This window comes from Microtus pennsylvanicus, chromosome 16 (genome assembly GCF_037038515.1).
Source record: "Microtus pennsylvanicus isolate mMicPen1 chromosome 16, mMicPen1.hap1, whole genome shotgun sequence".
Classification (NCBI taxonomy): domain Eukaryota; kingdom Metazoa; phylum Chordata; class Mammalia; order Rodentia; family Cricetidae; genus Microtus; species Microtus pennsylvanicus.
In genome coordinates this window covers 3242997-3249185 of record NC_134594.1, presented here as the reverse complement: position 1 = coordinate 3249185, position 6189 = coordinate 3242997, and the positions used below count along the sequence as shown (strand labels likewise).

General features: G+C 47.4%; 1 protein-coding gene across 1 annotated transcript in view; it reads left to right on the top strand.

Annotated features, from left to right (window-relative positions):
* The first annotated feature begins 1077 nt into the window (after window positions 1–1077).
* Naaladl2 (N-acetylated alpha-linked acidic dipeptidase like 2) overlaps window positions 1078–6189 on the top strand; it is a 1054557-nt gene continuing 1049445 nt past the window's right edge. Inside the window, exon 1 of the mRNA XM_075950779.1 lies at window positions 1078–1211. The gene's annotated coding sequence lies outside the window, so the exon portion shown is untranslated. The remainder of the gene's footprint in view (window positions 1212–6189) is intronic.

Here is a 6189-nt window from a genome sequence, read left to right as displayed (position 1 = left end):
GGCAGTGAGGAAGAAAGCTGGAGCTGGTTTGTTTGGGAGTCCCCACGGTTCCGCACGGTGGGCGGACAATCTACTACTAAGTAAACTAGCTTAGCTTTGATTTCCACATTCACTTCGTAAATTTGTATGCAGAGTCCTTTCTTCCAAAATTGACAGAAGCACAGAGAGGAACATCAGAGGGCTATTAAAACCAACCAGAAGGCTCCATCTGCCGTGCCTTTCAGGAATCCAGCCCACTAATTTTGCTGTGGTTCATGACTCAACCCCTCATGATGCAGCACAAGGAAGGACAGCCTCATTTTGCAGAATTGCCAGATCTCATTCACTGGAGCAAAGAGTCTTCACATGGGGCTCATTTACAGGCAGTTGTTTATCTGTTTACATATTTAAATAACCTCCCTCAGAGGGCGAAGCTAGTCATGAATTTCTAAATAGCAAGCAAAGACGTCGCTTGGCTGTGTGCACCCTCCCTCCTGTGTTTCTTACAGGCTACTTGTAGTCCTTCCTTTCCTCATTCAGTTCTTCCCTCCCTCCCTCCCTAATTTAAATCAGTTTTTTAAGTGACCAGTGGATGACCTTGAACTTCAGATTCTTTCTGCCTCTACCTCCCCTCCAGTGCATGCCGGCTGTGTGTGTGTGTGTGAGAGGGGCTTCTCGGCTTCAGCCATGCCAGGCTTGAACCCACGCTCCTCCTTGTCTAGGCCATCCTCACACGGTCCAGCCCCGCTTCCTCTACTTAAAGAACACAGCAATATTTGAGAAACCGAGGCACAGATTTGAACCCTCATATCTGGTCTAGAAAACCATGCTCCCTTTAACTATTTGAAGGTTTCCTGGGCCCTAATCAATAATCAGAGGATGAAATCAGGAAAGCGCCTATCTCTGGGCTGGAGGGGAGGGGGGGGCGGTGGCCACGGGGCCAAGTGTCCAGTTCCGCGGCGTCCCTGAAAGCCCTCCTCCCGCGTGGGGGCCGCTCGCCGTCCACCCTCCCGCGGGCCTCGGTCCGCCTTGGCAGCGCGGCTCCCGTGACTCAGCCGCCGGCCCAGCGCTGGCCCCCGCTCCCTGCCGCGCCGAAGGGAGGCGCCGCTCGGCCCGAGACGCCGGCCAGGGTGGGGGTCGCCGCCCGCTCGCCCTCCCTCGAGCCCTCGCTTTCCGGCTGCCGGAAACCGGCCCCGCCGGCCGTGGCCCCGCGGAGCCGCGGCGCCGCTCAGGTAATGCGAGTCCCCGTCCTCGTTCCGCGGGAGCCCGCGGGGCTGCGTGGAGAGGCCGGGTGCGCGCCGCTCGCCGCCGGCCTCCGCGGTCCCGAGCCCCGGGAGTCGCGTGCGGGGCCGGGCCGCCGCCTCGGGCGCCCCGCGGGGGAGACGACCCACGACGCCCTCGCGCGGGGACGCCGGCAGCGGTCGCCTCGGCAGGAGCCCCGTCCCCGCCCGCCCCCGTGCTCCCCGCGGTCGCTCGCTCCACTTCACTGAGTGGCGGTCGGGTCTCAAGCATCCCCAACACTCGGGTTCACGCCAGGAGCACTCAGCCCTCAACTAAGTTACTGGGTAGACTTTAGTCCCGCAAACTGGGACGAAACTTAGGAAACATTGCTTCTCCTGGAGCCAGGCACTCGCAGTGTTAACTCCATTCGGTCAGTCACCGGCGACTTTCTGAGCTAACCAGTGGCCGGCCACAAAAGATGCAAAAGTCAGTCCCTGCCCTCCAGGTGCTCTTGGTCAAGGATCCCAGATCCAGGTGCTATGGTAGTGGGGGATGGGAGATTTACAGGAAAGGTTGGATTTTAAGCTAGTAGTTAAGAAAGAGTTTCTTCACCTCCTACTGGCCCCAGAAATTCTTCATGAAAACAGGATTTCTAAGGGATTTTTCTCTTTTACAATCAGCAGTTATCTCTCTGATCTCAGAATTTCTCCGAAATACAATTGCTTCGTGATAGGGATGACCCAATGCATTCTGGTACCACACAAAGAGTATTCCAGATTTTTTTTTATTAGAATTCCAGTAAGAGTGAGTTATATAATTTATCAGTTACATCAGTTACATAAAGCATTGCTAGGTCACATGGAGGGCTTGATTCTTGCTTATACACGTACTTAACACATAGCCATTGCCTACTACCTGCCAAATACTGTCCTTGGCGTTAGAATAAAGCAGAAATCCGTGGTTTCTTGGTTACACTTTGTGGAGGTATGCATTTACAATAAGAAAAATATAAGGTTGTACCATTGTACACACTATGAAGAATAGAATAAGATTTGTGTGTTTAGCAACTTAAAATTGTCTTATACAAGAAGTCTTCACGAGAAAGCAATGTATTTCAACAGCTGAGGGAGCAAGCCGTAGGCTGTCTGGGTCCAGAGCTTCCTAGGCACAGAATAGCAACTCCACAGAAGTTTGTTTCTTGTTATGCTCAAGGAGAAGGAAAGAAGTTTGTGTAGTGGCATTAGGGAGGAAGTCATGTGTATGGTTTCAGCCGTTTTCATAGGGACAGCTTAGTGTGTTGTATACTGAAGTATCCTAATATTTCTTAAAGTAATATGGAAGACTTTTGTGGAAAATTTGACAAAATAAATGAACTGGTGGTCCAATACACATGTCTAAGGCATCCCTGTGGTTACTGTGTGGGGGCAGACTGAAGGAAAGTGGAGATTTAAAGCAGGGACACTGATTAGCTCTAGAAACAGCTTCCACTGAGCTGGGCAGACTGCAAGAGGTGTGTATGCCTAGTGGATTAAGAATCTGGATTTGGACATTAATGTATTTTGCATGTCTACATTCTGTCCTGGGAGCAACTAGTTGGGATTCCTAAGATAAGGAATTTCAAAGGTGGATGAAACACTGCTACATTGTTAAGCTAGTAGGAAAGATCAAGTACCACTGAGACACTGATTCTACAGTGCAGTACAGTGCTTTCAAGTAAAGGAGAGAAAATGTGTATGTCATGCAATTCCGGGGAGTTATCTTTTGCTGGGGTCATGGAATGGGTATCTATAGTATTAAAAGTGTGGACATAGATGTAGGTGGGCAAGCTGATGGACTCTAAATTGCTTCTCTTGATGACTGTGCAGGACGGTTATAGTTCATGAGAAATTTGTAACCCCTCCCCATTCAGCAGAATATTTGTTGAAAGAATATTTTCAGATTCTGAGAATTACTGGAAGGACAGAACTTCACATTTTACTGTGGCAAGAAAAGGACAGATTCTAATGTCTTTCATTGTTTTTTTATATCTTTTCAGTTAGTTTTGATGATTTCATCACACGTATGACATAGTAGGATTATGTTCCTATATTCAGTCCTATTGCCATCATCTTTTTTTCCCTCTCCTCTCCTCTTCTCTCTTCCCCTCCCCTCCCCTCCCCTCTCTTCCCCTCCCCTCCCCTCCCCTCCTCTCCTCTCCTCTCCCCTCCTCTCCTCTCCTCCCCTTCCTTCCCCTCCCTTCCCCTCCCCCCTCCCCTCCTCTCCTTTCCATTCCTTTCTTTTTGTTTTGAACCCACCAAGAGGTACAGGCTCCCTGATAAGACATGGGTAGGAAGTTATTTCCTGGAGCTCGGACAACTTAGCAACAGCTACACCATTGAAGAAAGTGAAATGACCACCTTCCTACAGCACCTGCACCCCCTTGCTATAGCAGCCAGTAGTTCCAGTAGCTCCTCCTGAGGGAGTAGGAGCACGTGATGGAGTGTCAAAGCACCAGTCATGTGCACGCCTTACACTGCTTGACTGCAGCAGCCATGTCCTATCGGGAAGTCAACATTTCACGACACTCTTTCCTCTCCTCCAGCTTTCACAAAGTTTTGTCCCCTCTTACTTTGTGTTCTATAGCCTTGCTGTGTGTGACACAATCTGTTACCATTTATAATGCTGGTGATCGGAGGCCGGTCCCTGGAGGGGCCATGCAGGTCACTTGGTGAGTAGGAGACAAAAGGGCCATGCAAGATTCCCATGCTTGGGAATAAGGGCCTATGAAAGGGGGGAGAAGGGTAGAGAATGAATGGGGGCACAGAGAAAGAAAACCGAAGGGGAGAGAGAAGAAAGAAGGGGGAGGGGAAGAGGAAGAGAGCCAGTAGTTCTTCAGAAGAGGGACAGATGGGGAGAGAGAGAGTGCGCTGGAGAGGAGCTGGGAGATGCGATTGCCTGGTGCAGGCCAGAAGGGAGTAGGCAGGGCTTGTCTCATAAAGGGACAGAGTACTCAGGTGAGAGGCCATGCCAGCAGATTACAACATAGATGTTTTTGTCACTAATTCTCAGGATTTTAATCCATTAGGAGTCTCTGCATTAACTACTACCCCAGAAAACAAAACACACGAAAAATTTACTACCCCCAAAGACGCTGCCTAATTCGGGGAAAGCTTTTTTTTTTTCTGAGCCTAAGAACATAAATATTAGAAGGCAGTTTCTTCACAATCTAGTTCCAAAATGACAGTAGTAGATTACTTCTTTGGGTTTAGTGTCCTCCCAATTAGGGTTTCCTAGGCATGCATTTTTTTTCCATGGAGTGGGACTCCAATCAGAAAATGATTTGTTGTCCTTTAACATTCCCTATGAGCTTCAGTTAGTTTGAAGGAAGCTTCAAGCTCAGTTGGACGATGATTTTCCTGTGTCCCCCATCCAAAGTCTGCGGTGTCTTCAGCTACAGCCTCGTACCTGTTGTTCTGACAGGCAGCAGGAACAGTGGCATTCACTGGGAGGCTCCTGGGGAGCAGCTTGGCAAACAACTCATCGAGAATTATATTTGTTTAAAATCCTATGATTTCTGGGCAGAGTATTATCCACCATTCAGGGTATTCCTGTTAAAACCCATCATGCTGCCTTGGTTTTGGTTAATTTTTCCTTCACTGCCAGCTTCCTCCATGACCTCCACCATCTCTGCTTAAACCTTTTTAGCTCTAGTGTTTCCTTCCTACCCAGATGTCCATATCACATGTGATCTTCTCCCTCCCCTGAAGATCTCAGCAGTCTCATGACTTCGTTCTTGCTTGCTGACCTGTGCCAATATTCTAGTCAAGCATCGGAATAAACAATTCAGAACTAGGATAGATATATGAGAGAGACTACAACATCTGTCTTTCTGAGCTAGGTTGCTCATTCAATATATTTTTTCAGTTCCATCTATTTTCCCCTTTATTGATGAATAGAGTTATGTTTTCTATACATAGCACGTTTTCAATATTTGTTACTTAATGGACATCTAGGTTGATTTCATTCCTTAGCTACTGGGAATAGATCCATATGTCACATGAGTATTAATCTATAAGAGGACATAGAGTCCTGGCATATGGGCCAGGAACTGTACAGCTGGGCCATGTGGTAGTTTTATATTGTGTTTGTTGAGAAACCTGTAGACTGAAGCACATAGTGCTGTGGTAGTTTGCATTGTGTAAGGATTCCCCTTGCCCCACAGCCTCGCTAGCATTTGCTCATCCCCCCCCCCCATCATAGTCGCTTTGCTGGGAGTGAGATGGAAAATAGTTATGTGATTCTCTAATAGCTCATGACAACTGTAAAAGTGTTTATTGATTGTTATATTTCTTCTTGTGAAAATTCTGATTAGTTTCATAGTTCCCACTGCCCTTTTTATTGAGTTATCAGAAATAGGTCCATGTCAGGTCTGCACTCTATTGCTTAAGTACACCCCCAACTCTGATACCCTTGGCTTTCTGTGCATTAAGTTGGATGAAATGAAGAGAATCCTCGAATCTTGTAGTATATTTAATTATGAAGAGGTGGCATTCAATTCAGAGAAATATGTTAGCAGAGATGAGTTTCAAATTGATTTTTGTTGTTGTTGTTTGTTTTTGTTTTCCAAGACAGGATATCTCTGTAGCTTTGGAACCTGTCCTGGAACTAGCTCTTGTAGACCAGATTGACCTCAAACTCACAGAGAACTGCCTACCTCTGCCTTCGGAGAGCTGGGATTAAAGGCGTGCGCTAGCTTCAAATTGGGTTTTAAACGTAACAAAAATTGACTGCATGTCATGAATAGGCTGTACAGCCGGAATATTGGGGACTTTCCTCTTGGAGAGGGTATCAAGATTGAGAGAGTGACTCCAGTTGGAAAACTACCAGTTTAAGATTGTTATTCTGTGTTTATATGGACTATTCATTGAATTCTCAAGATTAGACAGGGTGTGGTATAAAGTCTTAGCCAGGGAATGTAATGGCCACTATGTAAATGACATTTTCTCTGCC